Below are 22,429 nucleotides of genomic sequence, written 5' to 3' on the forward strand. Positions count from 1 at the left end.
GGCGTTCTTAGCTTTATATGCCTTTATTTTAGTCACTTTAGTGTCTACGACCATATCACGCTGAACACACCGGTTCTCGTCCGATCACCGCAGTTAAGCAGCGTCGAGCTCGGTTAGTACTTGGATGGGTGACCGCCTGGGAATACCGGGTGTTGTAGACATTCCTTTTTATAATTGTCTGTGTCTGTTCCTATCTTCTTCCTCCTTCACCTGTTCTCTTTTTTTTCGTTTTACCCTTCATTTTATTGTGTCCCTGCATGTTCATATTTACCTTGATAAAACTGTTATAAAAAGGTCGACAGACGAATTTCTAAGTCACTACAAGTCGTAATATAACTTTACCGGTAAATTTGTCAAATTAGGAAAACAAACACGAAATATTCAGTTTACAATCGTTTAATTGCGCTTTGACTGAAGTCTGACTTCACAAGGAAGTACGTCGATCCTTTCTATTGTTGAATATTGTCATAGCGACGCTAGGGTGAATTCGAGGACGCTGAAAGGTTGTGGCTGCATGTTTGGTAAGTCTTTCGAAGCACAAAACTAATTTCAAATGCCGTTATGTAGCTACAATAACAGCATTTTTATTTACGGATCTTTGTGAAAAAGTGCATTTAGGCAGACTATGTTGTGAGGGTAGTAAAAATTGTCTACCTCCGACGGGACTCGAACCCGCAATCCCCGGCTTAGGAGGCCGGTGCCTTATCCATTGGGCCACGGAGGCGTATGTAGTTGTGCATTTAAATACCCATGTCATTCGTGGGCGTCGTTTCTGTAAATTCGCACATATCCTTGAAATCAACATTCTAGTGAACTTGAAAATTAATAATAATGAGGACAGAAACTACAAATACAAACTGTATTTCATCGATTGATCTCATATCTGTATCAATTTCATCAGTTTCAGAAGTTTTCTGTATAAAAATCTCATGCCGAAATTAAACAGATTCTATTTTCAATATCAAAGTGATGATTCCATATACATGATATACTTCCGGCGTTCTTAGCTTTATATGCCTTTATTTTAGTCACTTTAGTGTCTACGACCATATCACGCTGAACACACCGGTTCTCGTCCGATCACCGCAGTTAAGCAGCGTCGAGCTCGGTTAGTACTTGGATGGGTGACCGCCTGGGAATACCGGGTGTTGTAGACATTCCTTTTTATAATTGTCTGTGTCTGTTCCTATCTTCTTCCTCCTTCACCTGTTCTCTTTTTTTTCGTTTTACCCTTCATTTTATTGTGTCCCTGCATGTTCATATTTACCTTGATAAAACTGTTATAAAAAGGTCGACAGACGAATTTCTAAGTCACTACAAGTCGTAATATAACTTTACCGGTAAATTTGTCAAATTAGGAAAACAAACACGAAATATTCAGTTTACAATCGTTTAATTGCGCTTTGACTGAAGTCTGACTTCACAAGGAAGTACGTCGATCCTTTCTATTGTTGAATATTGTCATAGCGACGCTAGGGTGAATTCGAGGACGCTGAAAGGTTGTGGCTGCATGTTTGGTAAGTCTTTCGAAGCACAAAACTAATTTCAAATGCCGTTATGTAGCTACAATAACAGCATTTTTATTTACGGATCTTTGTGAAAAAGTGCATTTAGGCAGACTATGTTGTGAGGGTAGTAAAAATTGTCTACCTCCGACGGGACTCGAACCCGCAATCCCCGGCTTAGGAGGCCGGTGCCTTATCCATTGGGCCACGGAGGCGTATGTAGTTGTGCATTTAAATACCCATGTCATTCGTGGGCGTCGTTTCTGTAAATTCGCACATATCCTTGAAATCAACATTCTAGTGAACTTGAAAATTAATAATAATGAGGACAGAAACTACAAATACAAACTGTATTTCATCGATTGATCTCATATCTGTATCAATTTCATCAGTTTCAGAAGTTTTCTGTATAAAAATCTCATGCCGAAATTAAACAGATTCTATTTTCAATATCAAAGTGATGATTCCATATACATGATATACTTCCGGCGTTCTTAGCTTTATATGCCTTTATTTTAGTCACTTTAGTGTCTACGACCATATCACGCTGAACACACCGGTTCTCGTCCGATCACCGCAGTTAAGCAGCGTCGAGCTCGGTTAGTACTTGGATGGGTGACCGCCTGGGAATACCGGGTGTTGTAGACATTCCTTTTTATAATTGTCTGTGTCTGTTCCTATCTTCTTCCTCCTTCACCTGTTCTCTTTTTTTTCGTTTTACCCTTCATTTTATTGTGTCCCTGCATGTTCATATTTACCTTGATAAAACTGTTATAAAAAGGTCGACAGACGAATTTCTAAGTCACTACAAGTCGTAATATAACTTTACCGGTAAATTTGTCAAATTAGGAAAACAAACACGAAATATTCAGTTTACAATCGTTTAATTGCGCTTTGACTGAAGTCTGACTTCACAAGGAAGTACGTCGATCCTTTCTATTGTTGAATATTGTCATAGCGACGCTAGGGTGAATTCGAGGACGCTGAAAGGTTGTGGCTGCATGTTTGGTAAGTCTTTCGAAGCACAAAACTAATTTCAAATGCCGTTATGTAGCTACAATAACAGCATTTTTATTTACGGATCTTTGTGAAAAAGTGCATTTAGGCAGACTATGTTGTGAGGGTAGTAAAAATTGTCTACCTCCGACGGGACTCGAACCCGCAATCCCCGGCTTAGGAGGCCGGTGCCTTATCCATTGGGCCACGGAGGCGTATGTAGTTGTGCATTTAAATACCCATGTCATTCGTGGGCGTCGTTTCTGTAAATTCGCACATATCCTTGAAATCAACATTCTAGTGAACTTGAAAATTAATAATAATGAGGACAGAAACTACAAATACAAACTGTATTTCATCGATTGATCTCATATCTGTATCAATTTCATCAGTTTCAGAAGTTTTCTGTATAAAAATCTCATGCCGAAATTAAACAGATTCTATTTTCAATATCAAAGTGATGATTCCATATACATGATATACTTCCGGCGTTCTTAGCTTTATATGCCTTTATTTTAGTCACTTTAGTGTCTACGACCATATCACGCTGAACACACCGGTTCTCGTCCGATCACCGCAGTTAAGCAGCGTCGAGCTCGGTTAGTACTTGGATGGGTGACCGCCTGGGAATACCGGGTGTTGTAGACATTCCTTTTTATAATTGTCTGTGTCTGTTCCTATCTTCTTCCTCCTTCACCTGTTCTCTTTTTTTTCGTTTTACCCTTCATTTTATTGTGTCCCTGCATGTTCATATTTACCTTGATAAAACTGTTATAAAAAGGTCGACAGACGAATTTCTAAGTCACTACAAGTCGTAATATAACTTTACCGGTAAATTTGTCAAATTAGGAAAACAAACACGAAATATTCAGTTTACAATCGTTTAATTGCGCTTTGACTGAAGTCTGACTTCACAAGGAAGTACGTCGATCCTTTCTATTGTTGAATATTGTCATAGCGACGCTAGGGTGAATTCGAGGACGCTGAAAGGTTGTGGCTGCATGTTTGGTAAGTCTTTCGAAGCACAAAACTAATTTCAAATGCCGTTATGTAGCTACAATAACAGCATTTTTATTTACGGATCTTTGTGAAAAAGTGCATTTAGGCAGACTATGTTGTGAGGGTAGTAAAAATTGTCTACCTCCGACGGGACTCGAACCCGCAATCCCCGGCTTAGGAGGCCGGTGCCTTATCCATTGGGCCACGGAGGCGTATGTAGTTGTGCATTTAAATACCCATGTCATTCGTGGGCGTCGTTTCTGTAAATTCGCACATATCCTTGAAATCAACATTCTAGTGAACTTGAAAATTAATAATAATGAGGACAGAAACTACAAATACAAACTGTATTTCATCGATTGATCTCATATCTGTATCAATTTCATCAGTTTCAGAAGTTTTCTGTATAAAAATCTCATGCCGAAATTAAACAGATTCTATTTTCAATATCAAAGTGATGATTCCATATACATGATATACTTCCGGCGTTCTTAGCTTTATATGCCTTTATTTTAGTCACTTTAGTGTCTACGACCATATCACGCTGAACACACCGGTTCTCGTCCGATCACCGCAGTTAAGCAGCGTCGAGCTCGGTTAGTACTTGGATGGGTGACCGCCTGGGAATACCGGGTGTTGTAGACATTCCTTTTTATAATTGTCTGTGTCTGTTCCTATCTTCTTCCTCCTTCACCTGTTCTCTTTTTTTTCGTTTTACCCTTCATTTTATTGTGTCCCTGCATGTTCATATTTACCTTGATAAAACTGTTATAAAAAGGTCGACAGACGAATTTCTAAGTCACTACAAGTCGTAATATAACTTTACCGGTAAATTTGTCAAATTAGGAAAACAAACACGAAATATTCAGTTTACAATCGTTTAATTGCGCTTTGACTGAAGTCTGACTTCACAAGGAAGTACGTCGATCCTTTCTATTGTTGAATATTGTCATAGCGACGCTAGGGTGAATTCGAGGACGCTGAAAGGTTGTGGCTGCATGTTTGGTAAGTCTTTCGAAGCACAAAACTAATTTCAAATGCCGTTATGTAGCTACAATAACAGCATTTTTATTTACGGATCTTTGTGAAAAAGTGCATTTAGGCAGACTATGTTGTGAGGGTAGTAAAAATTGTCTACCTCCGACGGGACTCGAACCCGCAATCCCCGGCTTAGGAGGCCGGTGCCTTATCCATTGGGCCACGGAGGCGTATGTAGTTGTGCATTTAAATACCCATGTCATTCGTGGGCGTCGTTTCTGTAAATTCGCACATATCCTTGAAATCAACATTCTAGTGAACTTGAAAATTAATAATAATGAGGACAGAAACTACAAATACAAACTGTATTTCATCGATTGATCTCATATCTGTATCAATTTCATCAGTTTCAGAAGTTTTCTGTATAAAAATCTCATGCCGAAATTAAACAGATTCTATTTTCAATATCAAAGTGATGATTCCATATACATGATATACTTCCGGCGTTCTTAGCTTTATATGCCTTTATTTTAGTCACTTTAGTGTCTACGACCATATCACGCTGAACACACCGGTTCTCGTCCGATCACCGCAGTTAAGCAGCGTCGAGCTCGGTTAGTACTTGGATGGGTGACCGCCTGGGAATACCGGGTGTTGTAGACATTCCTTTTTATAATTGTCTGTGTCTGTTCCTATCTTCTTCCTCCTTCACCTGTTCTCTTTTTTTTCGTTTTACCCTTCATTTTATTGTGTCCCTGCATGTTCATATTTACCTTGATAAAACTGTTATAAAAAGGTCGACAGACGAATTTCTAAGTCACTACAAGTCGTAATATAACTTTACCGGTAAATTTGTCAAATTAGGAAAACAAACACGAAATATTCAGTTTACAATCGTTTAATTGCGCTTTGACTGAAGTCTGACTTCACAAGGAAGTACGTCGATCCTTTCTATTGTTGAATATTGTCATAGCGACGCTAGGGTGAATTCGAGGACGCTGAAAGGTTGTGGCTGCATGTTTGGTAAGTCTTTCGAAGCACAAAACTAATTTCAAATGCCGTTATGTAGCTACAATAACAGCATTTTTATTTACGGATCTTTGTGAAAAAGTGCATTTAGGCAGACTATGTTGTGAGGGTAGTAAAAATTGTCTACCTCCGACGGGACTCGAACCCGCAATCCCCGGCTTAGGAGGCTGGTGCCTTATCCATTGGGCCACGGAGGCGTATGTAGTTGTGCATTTAAATACCCATGTCATTCGTGGGCGTCGTTTCTGTAAATTCGCACATATCCTTGAAATCAACATTCTAGTGAACTTGAAAATTAATAATAATGAGGACAGAAACTACAAATACAAACTGTATTTCATCGATTGATCTCATATCTGTATCAATTTCATCAGTTTCAGAAGTTTTCTGTATAAAAATCTCATGCCGAAATTAAACAGATTCTATTTTCAATATCAAAGTGATGATTCCATATACATGATATACTTCCGGCGTTCTTAGCTTTATATGCCTTTATTTTAGTCACTTTAGTGTCTACGACCATATCACGCTGAACACACCGGTTCTCGTCCGATCACCGCAGTTAAGCAGCGTCGAGCTCGGTTAGTACTTGGATGGGTGACCGCCTGGGAATACCGGGTGTTGTAGACATTCCTTTTTATAATTGTCTGTGTCTGTTCCTATCTTCTTCCTCCTTCACCTGTTCTCTTTTTTTTCGTTTTACCCTTCATTTTATTGTGTCCCTGCATGTTCATATTTACCTTGATAAAACTGTTATAAAAAGGTCGACAGACGAATTTCTAAGTCACTACAAGTCGTAATATAACTTTACCGGTAAATTTGTCAAATTAGGAAAACAAACACGAAATATTCAGTTTACAATCGTTTAATTGCGCTTTGACTGAAGTCTGACTTCACAAGGAAGTACGTCGATCCTTTCTATTGTTGAATATTGTCATAGCGACGCTAGGGTGAATTCGAGGACGCTGAAAGGTTGTGGCTGCATGTTTGGTAAGTCTTTCGAAGCACAAAACTAATTTCAAATGCCGTTATGTAGCTACAATAACAGCATTTTTATTTACGGATCTTTGTGAAAAAGTGCATTTAGGCAGACTATGTTGTGAGGGTAGTAAAAATTGTCTACCTCCGACGGGACTCGAACCCGCAATCCCCGGCTTAGGAGGCCGGTGCCTTATCCATTGGGCCACGGAGGCGTATGTAGTTGTGCATTTAAATACCCATGTCATTCGTGGGCGTCGTTTCTGTAAATTCGCACATATCCTTGAAATCAACATTCTAGTGAACTTGAAAATTAATAATAATGAGGACAGAAACTACAAATACAAACTGTATTTCATCGATTGATCTCATATCTGTATCAATTTCATCAGTTTCAGAAGTTTTCTGTATAAAAATCTCATGCCGAAATTAAACAGATTCTATTTTCAATATCAAAGTGATGATTCCATATACATGATATACTTCCGGCGTTCTTAGCTTTATATGCCTTTATTTTAGTCACTTTAGTGTCTACGACCATATCACGCTGAACACACCGGTTCTCGTCCGATCACCGCAGTTAAGCAGCGTCGAGCTCGGTTAGTACTTGGATGGGTGACCGCCTGGGAATACCGGGTGTTGTAGACATTCCTTTTTATAATTGTCTGTGTCTGTTCCTATCTTCTTCCTCCTTCACCTGTTCTCTTTTTTTTCGTTTTACCCTTCATTTTATTGTGTCCCTGCATGTTCATATTTACCTTGATAAAACTGTTATAAAAAGGTCGACAGACGAATTTCTAAGTCACTACAAGTCGTAATATAACTTTACCGGTAAATTTGTCAAATTAGGAAAACAAACACGAAATATTCAGTTTACAATCGTTTAATTGCGCTTTGACTGAAGTCTGACTTCACAAGGAAGTACGTCGATCCTTTCTATTGTTGAATATTGTCATAGCGACGCTAGGGTGAATTCGAGGACGCTGAAAGGTTGTGGCTGCATGTTTGGTAAGTCTTTCGAAGCACAAAACTAATTTCAAATGCCGTTATGTAGCTACAATAACAGCATTTTTATTTACGGATCTTTGTGAAAAAGTGCATTTAGGCAGACTATGTTGTGAGGGTAGTAAAAATTGTCTACCTCCGACGGGACTCGAACCCGCAATCCCCGGCTTAGGAGGCCGGTGCCTTATCCATTGGGCCACGGAGGCGTATGTAGTTGTGCATTTAAATACCCATGTCATTCGTGGGCGTCGTTTCTGTAAATTCGCACATATCCTTGAAATCAACATTCTAGTGAACTTGAAAATTAATAATAATGAGGACAGAAACTACAAATACAAACTGTATTTCATCGATTGATCTCATATCTGTATCAATTTCATCAGTTTCAGAAGTTTTCTGTATAAAAATCTCATGCCGAAATTAAACAGATTCTATTTTCAATATCAAAGTGATGATTCCATATACATGATATACTTCCGGCGTTCTTAGCTTTATATGCCTTTATTTTAGTCACTTTAGTGTCTACGACCATATCACGCTGAACACACCGGTTCTCGTCCGATCACCGCAGTTAAGCAGCGTCGAGCTCGGTTAGTACTTGGATGGGTGACCGCCTGGGAATACCGGGTGTTGTAGACATTCCTTTTTATAATTGTCTGTGTCTGTTCCTATCTTCTTCCTCCTTCACCTGTTCTCTTTTTTTTCGTTTTACCCTTCATTTTATTGTGTCCCTGCATGTTCATATTTACCTTGATAAAACTGTTATAAAAAGGTCGACAGACGAATTTCTAAGTCACTACAAGTCGTAATATAACTTTACCGGTAAATTTGTCAAATTAGGAAAACAAACACGAAATATTCAGTTTACAATCGTTTAATTGCGCTTTGACTGAAGTCTGACTTCACAAGGAAGTACGTCGATCCTTTCTATTGTTGAATATTGTCATAGCGACGCTAGGGTGAATTCGAGGACGCTGAAAGGTTGTGGCTGCATGTTTGGTAAGTCTTTCGAAGCACAAAACTAATTTCAAATGCCGTTATGTAGCTACAATAACAGCATTTTTATTTACGGATCTTTGTGAAAAAGTGCATTTAGGCAGACTATGTTGTGAGGGTAGTAAAAATTGTCTACCTCCGACGGGACTCGAACCCGCAATCCCCGGCTTAGGAGGCCGGTGCCTTATCCATTGGGCCACGGAGGCGTATGTAGTTGTGCATTTAAATACCCATGTCATTCGTGGGCGTCGTTTCTGTAAATTCGCACATATCCTTGAAATCAACATTCTAGTGAACTTGAAAATTAATAATAATGAGGACAGAAACTACAAATACAAACTGTATTTCATCGATTGATCTCATATCTGTATCAATTTCATCAGTTTCAGAAGTTTTCTGTATAAAAATCTCATGCCGAAATTAAACAGATTCTATTTTCAATATCAAAGTGATGATTCCATATACATGATATACTTCCGGCGTTCTTAGCTTTATATGCCTTTATTTTAGTCACTTTAGTGTCTACGACCATATCACGCTGAACACACCGGTTCTCGTCCGATCACCGCAGTTAAGCAGCGTCGAGCTCGGTTAGTACTTGGATGGGTGACCGCCTGGGAATACCGGGTGTTGTAGACATTCCTTTTTATAATTGTCTGTGTCTGTTCCTATCTTCTTCCTCCTTCACCTGTTCTCTTTTTTTTCGTTTTACCCTTCATTTTATTGTGTCCCTGCATGTTCATATTTACCTTGATAAAACTGTTATAAAAAGGTCGACAGACGAATTTCTAAGTCACTACAAGTCGTAATATAACGTTACCGGTAAATTTGTCAAATTAGGAAAACAAACACGAAATATTCAGTTTACAATCGTTTAATTGCGCTTTGACTGAAGTCTGACTTCACAAGGAAGTACGTCGATCCTTTCTATTGTTGAATATTGTCATAGCGACGCTAGGGTGAATTCGAGGACGCTGAAAGGTTGTGGCTGCATGTTTGGTAAGTCTTTCGAAGCACAAAACTAATTTCAAATGCCGTTATGTAGCTACAATAACAGCATTTTTATTTACGGATCTTTGTGAAAAAGTGCATTTAGGCAGACTATGTTGTGAGGGTAGTAAAAATTGTCTACCTCCGACGGGACTCGAACCCGCAATCCCCGGCTTAGGAGGCCGGTGCCTTATCCATTGGGCCACGGAGGCGTATGTAGTTGTGCATTTAAATACCCATGTCATTCGTGGGCGTCGTTTCTGTAAATTCGCACATATCCTTGAAATCAACATTCTAGTGAACTTGAAAATTAATAATAATGAGGACAGAAACTACAAATACAAACTGTATTTCATCGATTGATCTCATATCTGTATCAATTTCATCAGTTTCAGAAGTTTTCTGTATAAAAATCTCATGCCGAAATTAAACAGATTCTATTTTCAATATCAAAGTGATGATTCCATATACATGATATACTTCCGGCGTTCTTAGCTTTATATGCCTTTATTTTAGTCACTTTAGTGTCTACGACCATATCACGCTGAACACACCGGTTCTCGTCCGATCACCGCAGTTAAGCAGCGTCGAGCTCGGTTAGTACTTGGATGGGTGACCGCCTGGGAATACCGGGTGTTGTAGACATTCCTTTTTATAATTGTCTGTGTCTGTTCCTATCTTCTTCCTCCTTCACCTGTTCTCTTTTTTTTCGTTTTACCCTTCATTTTATTGTGTCCCTGCATGTTCATATTTACCTTGATAAAACTGTTATAAAAAGGTCGACAGACGAATTTCTAAGTCACTACAAGTCGTAATATAACTTTACCGGTAAATTTGTCAAATTAGGAAAACAAACACGAAATATTCAGTTTACAATCGTTTAATTGCGCTTTGACTGAAGTCTGACTTCACAAGGAAGTACGTCGATCCTTTCTATTGTTGAATATTGTCATAGCGACGCTAGGGTGAATTCGAGGACGCTGAAAGGTTGTGGCTGCATGTTTGGTAAGTCTTTCGAAGCACAAAACTAATTTCAAATGCCGTTATGTAGCTACAATAACAGCATTTTTATTTACGGATCTTTGTGAAAAAGTGCATTTAGGCAGACTATGTTGTGAGGGTAGTAAAAATTGTCTACCTCCGACGGGACTCGAACCCGCAATCCCCGGCTTAGGAGGCCGGTGCCTTATCCATTGGGCCACGGAGGCGTATGTAGTTGTGCATTTAAATACCCATGTCATTCGTGGGCGTCGTTTCTGTAAATTCGCACATATCCTTGAAATCAACATTCTAGTGAACTTGAAAATTAATAATAATGAGGACAGAAACTACAAATACAAACTGTATTTCATCGATTGATCTCATATCTGTATCAATTTCATCAGTTTCAGAAGTTTTCTGTATAAAAATCTCATGCCGAAATTAAACAGATTCTATTTTCAATATCAAAGTGATGATTCCATATACATGATATACTTCCGGCGTTCTTAGCTTTATATGCCTTTATTTTAGTCACTTTAGTGTCTACGACCATATCACGCTGAACACACCGGTTCTCGTCCGATCACCGCAGTTAAGCAGCGTCGAGCTCGGTTAGTACTTGGATGGGTGACCGCCTGGGAATACCGGGTGTTGTAGACATTCCTTTTTATAATTGTCTGTGTCTGTTCCTATCTTCTTCCTCCTTCACCTGTTCTCTTTTTTTTCGTTTTACCCTTCATTTTATTGTGTCCCTGCATGTTCATATTTACCTTGATAAAACTGTTATAAAAAGGTCGACAGACGAATTTCTAAGTCACTACAAGTCGTAATATAACTTTACCGGTAAATTTGTCAAATTAGGAAAACAAACACGAAATATTCAGTTTACAATCGTTTAATTGCGCTTTGACTGAAGTCTGACTTCACAAGGAAGTACGTCGATCCTTTCTATTGTTGAATATTGTCATAGCGACGCTAGGGTGAATTCGAGGACGCTGAAAGGTTGTGGCTGCATGTTTGGTAAGTCTTTCGAAGCACAAAACTAATTTCAAATGCCGTTATGTAGCTACAATAACAGCATTTTTATTTACGGATCTTTGTGAAAAAGTGCATTTAGGCAGACTATGTTGTGAGGGTAGTAAAAATTGTCTACCTCCGACGGGACTCGAACCCGCAATCCCCGGCTTAGGAGGCCGGTGCCTTATCCATTGGGCCACGGAGGCGTATGTAGTTGTGCATTTAAATACCCATGTCATTCGTGGGCGTCGTTTCTGTAAATTCGCACATATCCTTGAAATCAACATTCTAGTGAACTTGAAAATTAATAATAATGAGGACAGAAACTACAAATACAAACTGTATTTCATCGATTGATCTCATATCTGTATCAATTTCATCAGTTTCAGAAGTTTTCTGTATAAAAATCTCATGCCGAAATTAAACAGATTCTATTTTCAATATCAAAGTGATGATTCCATATACATGATATACTTCCGGCGTTCTTAGCTTTATATGCCTTTATTTTAGTCACTTTAGTGTCTACGACCATATCACGCTGAACACACCGGTTCTCGTCCGATCACCGCAGTTAAGCAGCGTCGAGCTCGGTTAGTACTTGGATGGGTGACCGCCTGGGAATACCGGGTGTTGTAGACATTCCTTTTTATAATTGTCTGTGTCTGTTCCTATCTTCTTCCTCCTTCACCTGTTCTCTTTTTTTTCGTTTTACCCTTCATTTTATTGTGTCCCTGCATGTTCATATTTACCTTGATAAAACTGTTATAAAAAGGTCGACAGACGAATTTCTAAGTCACTACAAGTCGTAATATAACGTTACCGGTAAATTTGTCAAATTAGGAAAACAAACACGAAATATTCAGTTTACAATCGTTTAATTGCGCTTTGACTGAAGTCTGACTTCACAAGGAAGTACGTCGATCCTTTCTATTGTTGAATATTGTCATAGCGACGCTAGGGTGAATTCGAGGACGCTGAAAGGTTGTGGCTGCATGTTTGGTAAGTCTTTCGAAGCACAAAACTAATTTCAAATGCCGTTATGTAGCTACAATAACAGCATTTTTATTTACGGATCTTTGTGAAAAAGTGCATTTAGGCAGACTATGTTGTGAGGGTAGTAAAAATTGTCTACCTCCGACGGGACTCGAACCCGCAATCCCCGGCTTAGGAGGCCGGTGCCTTATCCATTGGGCCACGGAGGCGTATGTAGTTGTGCATTTAAATACCCATGTCATTCGTGGGCGTCGTTTCTGTAAATTCGCACATATCCTTGAAATCAACATTCTAGTGAACTTGAAAATTAATAATAATGAGGACAGAAACTACAAATACAAACTGTATTTCATCGATTGATCTCATATCTGTATCAATTTCATCAGTTTCAGAAGTTTTCTGTATAAAAATCTCATGCCGAAATTAAACAGATTCTATTTTCAATATCAAAGTGATGATTCCATATACATGATATACTTCCGGCGTTCTTAGCTTTATATGCCTTTATTTTAGTCACTTTAGTGTCTACGACCATATCACGCTGAACACACCGGTTCTCGTCCGATCACCGCAGTTAAGCAGCGTCGAGCTCGGTTAGTACTTGGATGGGTGACCGCCTGGGAATACCGGGTGTTGTAGACATTCCTTTTTATAATTGTCTGTGTCTGTTCCTATCTTCTTCCTCCTTCACCTGTTCTCTTTTTTTTCGTTTTACCCTTCATTTTATTGTGTCCCTGCATGTTCATATTTACCTTGATAAAACTGTTATAAAAAGGTCGACAGACGAATTTCTAAGTCACTACAAGTCGTAATATAACTTTACCGGTAAATTTGTCAAATTAGGAAAACAAACACGAAATATTCAGTTTACAATCGTTTAATTGCGCTTTGACTGAAGTCTGACTTCACAAGGAAGTACGTCGATCCTTTCTATTGTTGAATATTGTCATAGCGACGCTAGGGTGAATTCGAGGACGCTGAAAGGTTGTGGCTGCATGTTTGGTAAGTCTTTCGAAGCACAAAACTAATTTCAAATGCCGTTATGTAGCTACAATAACAGCATTTTTATTTACGGATCTTTGTGAAAAAGTGCATTTAGGCAGACTATGTTGTGAGGGTAGTAAAAATTGTCTACCTCCGACGGGACTCGAACCCGCAATCCCCGGCTTAGGAGGCCGGTGCCTTATCCATTGGGCCACGGAGGCGTATGTAGTTGTGCATTTAAATACCCATGTCATTCGTGGGCGTCGTTTCTGTAAATTCGCACATATCCTTGAATAATGAGGACAGAAACTACAAATACAAACTGTATTTCATCGATTGATCTCATATCTGTATCAATTTCATCAGTTTCAGAAGTTTTCTGTATAAAAATCTCATGCCGAAATTAAACAGATTCTATTTTCAATATCAAAGTGATGATTCCATATACATGATATACTTCCGGCGTTCTTAGCTTTATATGCCTTTATTTTAGTCACTTTAGTGTCTACGACCATATCACGCTGAACACACCGGTTCTCGTCCGATCACCGCAGTTAAGCAGCGTCGAGCTCGGTTAGTACTTGGATGGGTGACCGCCTGGGAATACCGGGTGTTGTAGACATTCCTTTTTATAATTGTCTGTGTCTGTTCCTATCTTCTTCCTCCTTCACCTGTTCTCTTTTTTTTCGTTTTACCCTTCATTTTATTGTGTCCCTGCATGTTCATATTTACCTTGATAAAACTGTTATAAAAAGGTCGACAGACGAATTTCTAAGTCACTACAAGTCGTAATATAACTTTACCGGTAAATTTGTCAAATTAGGAAAACAAACACGAAATATTCAGTTTACAATCGTTTAATTGCGCTTTGACTGAAGTCTGACTTCACAAGGAAGTACGTCGATCCTTTCTATTGTTGAATATTGTCATAGCGACGCTAGGGTGAATTCGAGGACGCTGAAAGGTTGTGGCTGCATGTTTGGTAAGTCTTTCGAAGCACAAAACTAATTTCAAATGCCGTTATGTAGCTACAATAACAGCATTTTTATTTACGGATCTTTGTGAAAAAGTGCATTTAGGCAGACTATGTTGTGAGGGTAGTAAAAATTGTCTACCTCCGACGGGACTCGAACCCGCAATCCCCGGCTTAGGAGGCCGGTGCCTTATCCATTGGGCCACGGAGGCGTATGTAGTTGTGCATTTAAATACCCATGTCATTCGTGGGCGTCGTTTCTGTAAATTCGCACATATCCTTGAATAATGAGGACAGAAACTACAAATACAAACTGTATTTCATCGATTGATCTCATATCTGTATCAATTTCATCAGTTTCAGAAGTTTTCTGTATAAAAATCTCATGCCGAAATTAAACAGATTCTATTTTCAATATCAAAGTGATGATTCCATATACATGATATACTTCCGGCGTTCTTAGCTTTATATGCCTTTATTTTAGTCACTTTAGTGTCTACGACCATATCACGCTGAACACACCGGTTCTCGTCCGATCACCGCAGTTAAGCAGCGTCGAGCTCGGTTAGTACTTGGATGGGTGACCGCCTGGGAATACCGGGTGTTGTAGACATTCCTTTTTATAATTGTCTGTGTCTGTTCCTATCTTCTTCCTCCTTCACCTGTTCTCTTTTTTTTCGTTTTACCCTTCATTTTATTGTGTCCCTGCATGTTCATATTTACCTTGATAAAACTGTTATAAAAAGGTCGACAGACGAATTTCTAAGTCACTACAAGTCGTAATATAACTTTACCGGTAAATTTGTCAAATTAGGAAAACAAACACGAAATATTCAGTTTACAATCGTTTAATTGCGCTTTGACTGAAGTCTGACTTCACAAGGAAGTACGTCGATCCTTTCTATTGTTGAATATTGTCATAGCGACGCTAGGGTGAATTCGAGGACGCTGAAAGGTTGTGGCTGCATGTTTGGTAAGTCTTTCGAAGCACAAAACTAATTTCAAATGCCGTTATGTAGCTACAATAACAGCATTTTTATTTACGGATCTTTGTGAAAAAGTGCATTTAGGCAGACTATGTTGTGAGGGTAGTAAAAATTGTCTACCTCCGACGGGACTCGAACCCGCAATCCCCGGCTTAGGAGGCCGGTGCTTTATCCATTGGGCCACGGAGGCGTATGTAGTTGTGCATTTAAATACCCATGTCATTCGTGGGCGTCGTTTCTGTAAATTCGCACATATCCTTGAATAATGAGGACAGAAACTACAAATACAAACTGTATTTCATCGATTGATCTCATATCTGTATCAATTTCATCAGTTTCAGAAGTTTTCTGTATAAAAATCTCATGCCGAAATTAAACAGATTCTATTTTCAATATCAAAGTGATGATTCCATATACATGATATACTTCCGGCGTTCTTAGCTTTATATGCCTTTATTTTAGTCACTTTAGTGTCTACGACCATATCACGCTGAACACACCGGTTCTCGTCCGATCACCGCAGTTAAGCAGCGTCGAGCTCGGTTAGTACTTGGATGGGTGACCGCCTGGGAATACCGGGTGTTGTAGACATTCCTTTTTATAATTGTCTGTGTCTGTTCCTATCTTCTTCCTCCTTCACCTGTTCTCTTTTTTTTCGTTTTACCCTTCATTTTATTGTGTCCCTGCATGTTCATATTTACCTTGATAAAACTGTTATAAAAAGGTCGACAGACGAATTTCTAAGTCACTACAAGTCGTAATATAACTTTACCGGTAAATTTGTCAAATTAGGAAAACAAACACGAAATATTCAGTTTACAATCGTTTAATTGCGCTTTGACTGAAGTCTGACTTCACAAGGAAGTACGTCGATCCTTTCTATTGTTGAATATTGTCATAGCGACGCTAGGGTGAATTCGAGGACGCTGAAAGGTTGTGGCTGCATGTTTGGTAAGTCTTTCGAAGCACAAAACTAATTTCAAATGCCGTTATGTAGCTACAATAACAGCATTTTTATTTACGGATCTTTGTGAAAAAGTGCATTTAGGCAGACTATGTTGTGAGGGTAGTAAAAATTGTCTACCTCCGACGGGACTCGAACCCGCAATCCCCGGCTTAGGAGGCCGGTGCCTTATCCATTGGGCCACGGAGGCGTATGTAGTTGTGCATTTAAATACCCATGTCATTCGTGGGCGTCGTTTCTGTAAATTCGCACATATCCTTGAAATCAACATTCTAGTGAACTTGAAAATTAATAATAATGAGGACAGAAACTACAAATACAAACTGTATTTCATCGATTGATCTCATATCTGTATCAATTTCATCAGTTTCAGAAGTTTTCTGTATAAAAATCTCATGCCGAAATTAAACAGATTCTATTTTCAATATCAAAGTGATGATTCCATATACATGATATACTTCCGGCGTTCTTAGCTTTATATGCCTTTATTTTAGTCACTTTAGTGTCTACGACCATATCACGCTGAACACACCGGTTCTCGTCCGATCACCGCAGTTAAGCAGCGTCGAGCTCGGTTAGTACTTGGATGGGTGACCGCCTGGGAATACCGGGTGTTGTAGACATTCCTTTTTATAATTGTCTGTGTCTGTTCCTATCTTCTTCCTCCTTCACCTGTTCTCTTTTTTTTCGTTTTACCCTTCATTTTATTGTGTCCCTGCATGTTCATATTTACCTTGATAAAACTGTTATAAAAAGGTCGACAGACGAATTTCTAAGTCACTACAAGTCGTAATATAACTTTACCGGTAAATTTGTCAAATTAGGAAAACAAACACGAAATATTCAGTTTACAATCGTTTAATTGCGCTTTGACTGAAGTCTGACTTCACAAGGAAGTACGTCGATCCTTTCTATTGTTGAATATTGTCATAGCGACGCTAGGGTGAATTCGAGGACGCTGAAAGGTTGTGGCTGCATGTTTGGTAAGTCTTTCGAAGCACAAAACTAATTTCAAATGCCGTTATGTAGCTACAATAACAGCATTTTTATTTACGGATCTTTGTGAAAAAGTGCATTTAGGCAGACTATGTTGTGAGGGTAGTAAAAATTGTCTACCTCCGACGGGACTCGAACCCGCAATCCCCGGCTTAGGAGGCCGGTGCCTTATCCATTGGGCCACGGAGGCGTATGTAGTTGTGCATTTAAATACCCATGTCATTCGTGGGCGTCGTTTCTGTAAATTCGCACATATCCTTGAAATCAACATTCTAGTGAACTTGAAAATTAATAATAATGAGGACAGAAACTACAAATACAAACTGTATTTCATCGATTGATCTCATATCTGTATCAATTTCATCAGTTTCAGAAGTTTTCTGTATAAAAATCTCATGCCGAAATTAAACAGATTCTATTTTCAATATCAAAGTGATGATTCCATATACATGATATACTTCCGGCGTTCTTAGCTTTATATGCCTTTATTTTAGTCACTTTAGTGTCTACGACCATATCACGCTGAACACACCGGTTCTCGTCCGATCACCGCAGTTAAGCAGCGTCGAGCTCGGTTAGTACTTGGATGGGTGACCGCCTGGGAATACCGGGTGTTGTAGACATTCCTTTTTATAATTGTCTGTGTCTGTTCCTATCTTCTTCCTCCTTCACCTGTTCTCTTTTTTTTCGTTTTACCCTTCATTTTATTGTGTCCCTGCATGTTCATATTTACCTTGATAAAACTGTTATAAAAAGGTCGACAGACGAATTTCTAAGTCACTACAAGTCGTAATATAACTTTACCGGTAAATTTGTCAAATTAGGAAAACAAACACGAAATATTCAGTTTACAATCGTTTAATTGCGCTTTGACTGAAGTCTGACTTCACAAGGAAGTACGTCGATCCTTTCTATTGTTGAATATTGTCATAGCGACGCTAGGGTGAATTCGAGGACGCTGAAAGGTTGTGGCTGCATGTTTGGTAAGTCTTTCGAAGCACAAAACTAATTTCAAATGCCGTTATGTAGCTACAATAACAGCATTTTTATTTACGGATCTTTGTGAAAAAGTGCATTTAGGCAGACTATGTTGTGAGGGTAGTAAAAATTGTCTACCTCCGACGGGACTCGAACCCGCAATCCCCGGCTTAGGAGGCCGGTGCCTTATCCATTGGGCCACGGAGGCGTATGTAGTTGTGCATTTAAATACCCATGTCATTCGTGGGCGTCGTTTCTGTAAATTCGCACATATCCTTGAAATCAACATTCTAGTGAACTTGAAAATTAATAATAATGAGGACAGAAACTACAAATACAAACTGTATTTCATCGATTGATCTCATATCTGTATCAATTTCATCAGTTTCAGAAGTTTTCTGTATAAAAATCTCATGCCGAAATTAAACAGATTCTATTTTCAATATCAAAGTGATGATTCCATATACATGATATACTTCCGGCGTTCTTAGCTTTATATGCCTTTATTTTAGTCACTTTAGTGTCTACGACCATATCACGCTGAACACACCGGTTCTCGTCCGATCACCGCAGTTAAGCAGCGTCGAGCTCGGTTAGTACTTGGATGGGTGACCGCCTGGGAATACCGGGTGTTGTAGACATTCCTTTTTATAATTGTCTGTGTCTGTTCCTATCTTCTTCCTCCTTCACCTGTTCTCTTTTTTTTCGTTTTACCCTTCATTTTATTGTGTCCCTGCATGTTCATATTTACCTTGATAAAACTGTTATAAAAAGGTCGACAGACGAATTTCTAAGTCACTACAAGTCGTAATATAACTTTACCGGTAAATTTGTCAAATTAGGAAAACAAACACGAAATATTCAGTTTACAATCGTTTAATTGCGCTTTGACTGAAGTCTGACTTCACAAGGAAGTACGTCGATCCTTTCTATTGTTGAATATTGTCATAGCGACGCTAGGGTGAATTCGAGGACGCTGAAAGGTTGTGGCTGCATGTTTGGTAAGTCTTTCGAAGCACAAAACTAATTTCAAATGCCGTTATGTAGCTACAATAACAGCATTTTTATTTACGGATCTTTGTGAAAAAGTGCATTTAGGCAGACTATGTTGTGAGGGTAGTAAAAATTGTCTACCTCCGACGGGACTCGAACCCGCAATCCCCGGCTTAGGAGGCCGGTGCCTTATCCATTGGGCCACGGAGGCGTATGTAGTTGTGCATTTAAATACCCATGTCATTCGTGGGCGTCGTTTCTGTAAATTCGCACATATCCTTGAAATCAACATTCTAGTGAACTTGAAAATTAATAATAATGAGGACAGAAACTACAAATACAAACTGTATTTCATCGATTGATCTCATATCTGTATCAATTTCATCAGTTTCAGAAGTTTTCTGTATAAAAATCTCATGCCGAAATTAAACAGATTCTATTTTCAATATCAAAGTGATGATTCCATATACATGATATACTTCCGGCGTTCTTAGCTTTATATGCCTTTATTTTAGTCACTTTAGTGTCTACGACCATATCACGCTGAACACACCGGTTCTCGTCCGATCACCGCAGTTAAGCAGCGTCGAGCTCGGTTAGTACTTGGATGGGTGACCGCCTGGGAATACCGGGTGTTGTAGACATTCCTTTTTATAATTGTCTGTGTCTGTTCCTATCTTCTTCCTCCTTCACCTGTTCTCTTTTTTTTCGTTTTACCCTTCATTTTATTGTGTCCCTGCATGTTCATATTTACCTTGATAAAACTGTTATAAAAAGGTCGACAGACGAATTTCTAAGTCACTACAAGTCGTAATATAACTTTACCGGTAAATTTGTCAAATTAGGAAAACAAACACGAAATATTCAGTTTACAATCGTTTAATTGCGCTTTGACTGAAGTCTGACTTCACAAGGAAGTACGTCGATCCTTTCTATTGTTGAATATTGTCATAGCGACGCTAGGGTGAATTCGAGGACGCTGAAAGGTTGTGGCTGCATGTTTGGTAAGTCTTTCGAAGCACAAAACTAATTTCAAATGCCGTTATGTAGCTACAATAACAGCATTTTTATTTACGGATCTTTGTGAAAAAGTGCATTTAGGCAGACTATGTTGTGAGGGTAGTAAAAATTGTCTACCTCCGACGGGACTCGAACCCGCAATCCCCGGCTTAGGAGGCCGGTGCCTTATCCATTGGGCCACGGAGGCGTATGTAGTTGTGCATTTAAATACCCATGTCATTCGTGGGCGTCGTTTCTGTAAATTCGCACATATCCTTGAAATCAACATTCTAGTGAACTTGAAAATTAATAATAATGAGGACAGAAACTACAAATACAAACTGTATTTCATCGATTGATCTCATATCTGTATCAATTTCATCAGTTTCAGAAGTTTTCTGTATAAAAATCTCATGCCGAAATTAAACAGATTCTATTTTCAATATCAAAGTGATGATTCCATATACATGATATACTTCCGGCGTTCTTAGCTTTATATGCCTTTATTTTAGTCACTTTAGTGTCTACGACCATATCACGCTGAACACACCGGTTCTCGTCCGATCACCGCAGTTAAGCAGCGTCGAGCTCGGTTAGTACTTGGATGGGTGACCGCCTGGGAATACCGGGTGTTGTAGACATTCCTTTTTATAATTGTCTGTGTCTGTTCCTATCTTCTTCCTCCTTCACCTGTTCTCTTTTTTTTCGTTTTACCCTTCATTTTATTGTGTCCCTGCATGTTCATATTTACCTTGATAAAACTGTTATAAAAAGGTCGACAGACGAATTTCTAAGTCACTACAAGTCGTAATATAACTTTACCGGTAAATTTGTCAAATTAGGAAAACAAACACGAAATATTCAGTTTACAATCGTTTAATTGCGCTTTGACTGAAGTCTGACTTCACAAGGAAGTACGTCGATCCTTTCTATTGTTGAATATTGTCATAGCGACGCTAGGGTGAATTCGAGGACGCTGAAAGGTTGTGGCTGCATGTTTGGTAAGTCTTTCGAAGCACAAAACTAATTTCAAATGCCGTTATGTAGCTACAATAACAGCATTTTTATTTACGGATCTTTGTGAAAAAGTGCATTTAGGCAGACTATGTTGTGAGGGTAGTAAAAATTGTCTACCTCCGACGGGACTCGAACCCGCAATCCCCGGCTTAGGAGGCCGGTGCCTTATCCATTGGGCCACGGAGGCGTATGTAGTTGTGCATTTAAATACCCATGTCATTCGTGGGCGTCGTTTCTGTAAATTCGCACATATCCTTGAAATCAACATTCTAGTGAACTTGAAAATTAATAATAATGAGGACAGAAACTACAAATACAAACTGTATTTCATCGATTGATCTCATATCTGTATCAATTTCATCAGTTTCAGAAGTTTTCTGTATAAAAATCTCATGCCGAAATTAAACAGATTCTATTTTCAATATCAAAGTGATGATTCCATATACATGATATACTTCCGGGGTTCTTAGCTTTATATGCCTTTATTTTAGTCACTTTAGTGTCTACGACCATATCACGCTGAACACACCGGTTCTCGTCCGATCACCGCAGTTAAGCAGCGTCGAGCTCGGTTAGTACTTGGATGGGTGACCGCCTGGGAATACCGGGTGTTGTAGACATTCCTTTTTATAATTGTCTGTGTCTGTTCCTATCTTCTTCCTCCTTCACCTGTTCTCTTTTTTTTCGTTTTACCCTTCATTTTATTGTGTCCCTGCATGTTCATATTTACCTTGATAAAACTGTTATAAAAAGGTCGACAGACGAATTTCTAAGTCACTACAAGTCGTAATATAACTTTACCGGTAAATTTGTCAAATTAGGAAAACAAACACGAAATATTCAGTTTACAATCGTTTAATTGCGCTTTGACTGAAGTCTGACTTCACAAGGAAGTACGTCGATCCTTTCTATTGTTGAATATTGTCATAGCGACGCTAGGGTGAATTCGAGGACGCTGAAAGGTTGTGGCTGCATGTTTGGTAAGTCTTTCGAAGCACAAAACTAATTTCAAATGCCGTTATGTAGCTACAATAACAGCATTTTTATTTACGGATCTTTGTGAAAAAGTGCA

General features: G+C 38.9%; 45 non-coding genes across 45 annotated transcripts; 23 read left to right on the plus strand and 22 right to left on the minus strand.

Moving 5' to 3' along the window:
• Nucleotides 1–42: 42 nt before the first annotated feature.
• LOC134682184 (5S ribosomal RNA) lies at nucleotides 43–161 on the plus strand. The gene has a single exon (XR_010100824.1). It is a non-coding gene; the product is annotated as a 5S ribosomal RNA (ribosomal RNA).
• A 490-nt stretch (nucleotides 162–651) lies between these two features.
• On the minus strand, nucleotides 652–724 carry Trnar-ccu (transfer RNA arginine (anticodon CCU)). The gene has a single exon. It is a non-coding gene; the product is annotated as a tRNA-Arg (tRNA).
• Nucleotides 725–1,038: 314 nt separating this feature from the next.
• LOC134682185 (5S ribosomal RNA) lies at nucleotides 1,039–1,157 on the plus strand. Its single transcript, XR_010100825.1, has one exon. It is a non-coding gene; the product is annotated as a 5S ribosomal RNA (ribosomal RNA).
• Nucleotides 1,158–1,647: 490 nt separating this feature from the next.
• Nucleotides 1,648–1,720, minus strand: Trnar-ccu (transfer RNA arginine (anticodon CCU)). Its single transcript has one exon. It is a non-coding gene; the product is annotated as a tRNA-Arg (tRNA).
• Nucleotides 1,721–2,034: 314 nt separating this feature from the next.
• On the plus strand, nucleotides 2,035–2,153 carry LOC134682187 (5S ribosomal RNA). Its single transcript, XR_010100827.1, has one exon. It is a non-coding gene; the product is annotated as a 5S ribosomal RNA (ribosomal RNA).
• Nucleotides 2,154–2,643: 490 nt separating this feature from the next.
• Trnar-ccu (transfer RNA arginine (anticodon CCU)) lies at nucleotides 2,644–2,716 on the minus strand. The gene has a single exon. It is a non-coding gene; the product is annotated as a tRNA-Arg (tRNA).
• Nucleotides 2,717–3,030: 314 nt separating this feature from the next.
• Nucleotides 3,031–3,149, plus strand: LOC134682188 (5S ribosomal RNA). The gene has a single exon (XR_010100828.1). It is a non-coding gene; the product is annotated as a 5S ribosomal RNA (ribosomal RNA).
• A 490-nt stretch (nucleotides 3,150–3,639) lies between these two features.
• Nucleotides 3,640–3,712, minus strand: Trnar-ccu (transfer RNA arginine (anticodon CCU)). Its single transcript has one exon. It is a non-coding gene; the product is annotated as a tRNA-Arg (tRNA).
• Nucleotides 3,713–4,026: 314 nt separating this feature from the next.
• LOC134682189 (5S ribosomal RNA) lies at nucleotides 4,027–4,145 on the plus strand. The gene has a single exon (XR_010100829.1). It is a non-coding gene; the product is annotated as a 5S ribosomal RNA (ribosomal RNA).
• A 490-nt stretch (nucleotides 4,146–4,635) lies between these two features.
• Nucleotides 4,636–4,708, minus strand: Trnar-ccu (transfer RNA arginine (anticodon CCU)). Its single transcript has one exon. It is a non-coding gene; the product is annotated as a tRNA-Arg (tRNA).
• A 314-nt stretch (nucleotides 4,709–5,022) lies between these two features.
• LOC134682190 (5S ribosomal RNA) lies at nucleotides 5,023–5,141 on the plus strand. The gene has a single exon (XR_010100830.1). It is a non-coding gene; the product is annotated as a 5S ribosomal RNA (ribosomal RNA).
• Nucleotides 5,142–5,631: 490 nt separating this feature from the next.
• Trnar-ccu (transfer RNA arginine (anticodon CCU)) lies at nucleotides 5,632–5,704 on the minus strand. Its single transcript has one exon. It is a non-coding gene; the product is annotated as a tRNA-Arg (tRNA).
• A 314-nt stretch (nucleotides 5,705–6,018) lies between these two features.
• LOC134682191 (5S ribosomal RNA) lies at nucleotides 6,019–6,137 on the plus strand. Its single transcript, XR_010100831.1, has one exon. It is a non-coding gene; the product is annotated as a 5S ribosomal RNA (ribosomal RNA).
• Nucleotides 6,138–6,627: 490 nt separating this feature from the next.
• On the minus strand, nucleotides 6,628–6,700 carry Trnar-ccu (transfer RNA arginine (anticodon CCU)). The gene has a single exon. It is a non-coding gene; the product is annotated as a tRNA-Arg (tRNA).
• Nucleotides 6,701–7,014: 314 nt separating this feature from the next.
• On the plus strand, nucleotides 7,015–7,133 carry LOC134682192 (5S ribosomal RNA). Its single transcript, XR_010100832.1, has one exon. It is a non-coding gene; the product is annotated as a 5S ribosomal RNA (ribosomal RNA).
• A 490-nt stretch (nucleotides 7,134–7,623) lies between these two features.
• On the minus strand, nucleotides 7,624–7,696 carry Trnar-ccu (transfer RNA arginine (anticodon CCU)). Its single transcript has one exon. It is a non-coding gene; the product is annotated as a tRNA-Arg (tRNA).
• Nucleotides 7,697–8,010: 314 nt separating this feature from the next.
• On the plus strand, nucleotides 8,011–8,129 carry LOC134682193 (5S ribosomal RNA). The gene has a single exon (XR_010100833.1). It is a non-coding gene; the product is annotated as a 5S ribosomal RNA (ribosomal RNA).
• Nucleotides 8,130–8,619: 490 nt separating this feature from the next.
• On the minus strand, nucleotides 8,620–8,692 carry Trnar-ccu (transfer RNA arginine (anticodon CCU)). Its single transcript has one exon. It is a non-coding gene; the product is annotated as a tRNA-Arg (tRNA).
• A 314-nt stretch (nucleotides 8,693–9,006) lies between these two features.
• On the plus strand, nucleotides 9,007–9,125 carry LOC134682194 (5S ribosomal RNA). Its single transcript, XR_010100834.1, has one exon. It is a non-coding gene; the product is annotated as a 5S ribosomal RNA (ribosomal RNA).
• Nucleotides 9,126–9,615: 490 nt separating this feature from the next.
• On the minus strand, nucleotides 9,616–9,688 carry Trnar-ccu (transfer RNA arginine (anticodon CCU)). Its single transcript has one exon. It is a non-coding gene; the product is annotated as a tRNA-Arg (tRNA).
• A 314-nt stretch (nucleotides 9,689–10,002) lies between these two features.
• On the plus strand, nucleotides 10,003–10,121 carry LOC134682195 (5S ribosomal RNA). Its single transcript, XR_010100835.1, has one exon. It is a non-coding gene; the product is annotated as a 5S ribosomal RNA (ribosomal RNA).
• Nucleotides 10,122–10,611: 490 nt separating this feature from the next.
• Nucleotides 10,612–10,684, minus strand: Trnar-ccu (transfer RNA arginine (anticodon CCU)). The gene has a single exon. It is a non-coding gene; the product is annotated as a tRNA-Arg (tRNA).
• A 314-nt stretch (nucleotides 10,685–10,998) lies between these two features.
• Nucleotides 10,999–11,117, plus strand: LOC134682196 (5S ribosomal RNA). Its single transcript, XR_010100836.1, has one exon. It is a non-coding gene; the product is annotated as a 5S ribosomal RNA (ribosomal RNA).
• A 490-nt stretch (nucleotides 11,118–11,607) lies between these two features.
• Trnar-ccu (transfer RNA arginine (anticodon CCU)) lies at nucleotides 11,608–11,680 on the minus strand. The gene has a single exon. It is a non-coding gene; the product is annotated as a tRNA-Arg (tRNA).
• Nucleotides 11,681–11,994: 314 nt separating this feature from the next.
• Nucleotides 11,995–12,113, plus strand: LOC134682198 (5S ribosomal RNA). Its single transcript, XR_010100838.1, has one exon. It is a non-coding gene; the product is annotated as a 5S ribosomal RNA (ribosomal RNA).
• Nucleotides 12,114–12,603: 490 nt separating this feature from the next.
• Trnar-ccu (transfer RNA arginine (anticodon CCU)) lies at nucleotides 12,604–12,676 on the minus strand. Its single transcript has one exon. It is a non-coding gene; the product is annotated as a tRNA-Arg (tRNA).
• Nucleotides 12,677–12,990: 314 nt separating this feature from the next.
• LOC134682199 (5S ribosomal RNA) lies at nucleotides 12,991–13,109 on the plus strand. Its single transcript, XR_010100839.1, has one exon. It is a non-coding gene; the product is annotated as a 5S ribosomal RNA (ribosomal RNA).
• Nucleotides 13,110–13,599: 490 nt separating this feature from the next.
• On the minus strand, nucleotides 13,600–13,672 carry Trnar-ccu (transfer RNA arginine (anticodon CCU)). The gene has a single exon. It is a non-coding gene; the product is annotated as a tRNA-Arg (tRNA).
• Nucleotides 13,673–13,954: 282 nt separating this feature from the next.
• Nucleotides 13,955–14,073, plus strand: LOC134682200 (5S ribosomal RNA). The gene has a single exon (XR_010100840.1). It is a non-coding gene; the product is annotated as a 5S ribosomal RNA (ribosomal RNA).
• A 490-nt stretch (nucleotides 14,074–14,563) lies between these two features.
• Nucleotides 14,564–14,636, minus strand: Trnar-ccu (transfer RNA arginine (anticodon CCU)). Its single transcript has one exon. It is a non-coding gene; the product is annotated as a tRNA-Arg (tRNA).
• A 282-nt stretch (nucleotides 14,637–14,918) lies between these two features.
• Nucleotides 14,919–15,037, plus strand: LOC134682201 (5S ribosomal RNA). Its single transcript, XR_010100841.1, has one exon. It is a non-coding gene; the product is annotated as a 5S ribosomal RNA (ribosomal RNA).
• A 490-nt stretch (nucleotides 15,038–15,527) lies between these two features.
• Nucleotides 15,528–15,600, minus strand: Trnar-ccu (transfer RNA arginine (anticodon CCU)). The gene has a single exon. It is a non-coding gene; the product is annotated as a tRNA-Arg (tRNA).
• A 282-nt stretch (nucleotides 15,601–15,882) lies between these two features.
• Nucleotides 15,883–16,001, plus strand: LOC134682202 (5S ribosomal RNA). Its single transcript, XR_010100842.1, has one exon. It is a non-coding gene; the product is annotated as a 5S ribosomal RNA (ribosomal RNA).
• Nucleotides 16,002–16,491: 490 nt separating this feature from the next.
• On the minus strand, nucleotides 16,492–16,564 carry Trnar-ccu (transfer RNA arginine (anticodon CCU)). Its single transcript has one exon. It is a non-coding gene; the product is annotated as a tRNA-Arg (tRNA).
• A 314-nt stretch (nucleotides 16,565–16,878) lies between these two features.
• On the plus strand, nucleotides 16,879–16,997 carry LOC134682203 (5S ribosomal RNA). Its single transcript, XR_010100843.1, has one exon. It is a non-coding gene; the product is annotated as a 5S ribosomal RNA (ribosomal RNA).
• A 490-nt stretch (nucleotides 16,998–17,487) lies between these two features.
• Trnar-ccu (transfer RNA arginine (anticodon CCU)) lies at nucleotides 17,488–17,560 on the minus strand. The gene has a single exon. It is a non-coding gene; the product is annotated as a tRNA-Arg (tRNA).
• A 314-nt stretch (nucleotides 17,561–17,874) lies between these two features.
• Nucleotides 17,875–17,993, plus strand: LOC134682205 (5S ribosomal RNA). The gene has a single exon (XR_010100844.1). It is a non-coding gene; the product is annotated as a 5S ribosomal RNA (ribosomal RNA).
• A 490-nt stretch (nucleotides 17,994–18,483) lies between these two features.
• Trnar-ccu (transfer RNA arginine (anticodon CCU)) lies at nucleotides 18,484–18,556 on the minus strand. Its single transcript has one exon. It is a non-coding gene; the product is annotated as a tRNA-Arg (tRNA).
• Nucleotides 18,557–18,870: 314 nt separating this feature from the next.
• On the plus strand, nucleotides 18,871–18,989 carry LOC134682206 (5S ribosomal RNA). The gene has a single exon (XR_010100845.1). It is a non-coding gene; the product is annotated as a 5S ribosomal RNA (ribosomal RNA).
• A 490-nt stretch (nucleotides 18,990–19,479) lies between these two features.
• On the minus strand, nucleotides 19,480–19,552 carry Trnar-ccu (transfer RNA arginine (anticodon CCU)). The gene has a single exon. It is a non-coding gene; the product is annotated as a tRNA-Arg (tRNA).
• Nucleotides 19,553–19,866: 314 nt separating this feature from the next.
• Nucleotides 19,867–19,985, plus strand: LOC134682207 (5S ribosomal RNA). The gene has a single exon (XR_010100846.1). It is a non-coding gene; the product is annotated as a 5S ribosomal RNA (ribosomal RNA).
• Nucleotides 19,986–20,475: 490 nt separating this feature from the next.
• On the minus strand, nucleotides 20,476–20,548 carry Trnar-ccu (transfer RNA arginine (anticodon CCU)). Its single transcript has one exon. It is a non-coding gene; the product is annotated as a tRNA-Arg (tRNA).
• Nucleotides 20,549–20,862: 314 nt separating this feature from the next.
• Nucleotides 20,863–20,981, plus strand: LOC134682208 (5S ribosomal RNA). Its single transcript, XR_010100847.1, has one exon. It is a non-coding gene; the product is annotated as a 5S ribosomal RNA (ribosomal RNA).
• A 490-nt stretch (nucleotides 20,982–21,471) lies between these two features.
• Nucleotides 21,472–21,544, minus strand: Trnar-ccu (transfer RNA arginine (anticodon CCU)). Its single transcript has one exon. It is a non-coding gene; the product is annotated as a tRNA-Arg (tRNA).
• Nucleotides 21,545–21,858: 314 nt separating this feature from the next.
• LOC134682210 (5S ribosomal RNA) lies at nucleotides 21,859–21,977 on the plus strand. Its single transcript, XR_010100849.1, has one exon. It is a non-coding gene; the product is annotated as a 5S ribosomal RNA (ribosomal RNA).
• Nucleotides 21,978–22,429: the final 452 nt, after the last annotated feature.

Source organism: Mytilus trossulus, chromosome 8 (genome assembly GCF_036588685.1).
Source record: "Mytilus trossulus isolate FHL-02 chromosome 8, PNRI_Mtr1.1.1.hap1, whole genome shotgun sequence".
NCBI lineage: Eukaryota > Metazoa > Mollusca > Bivalvia > Mytilida > Mytilidae > Mytilus > Mytilus trossulus.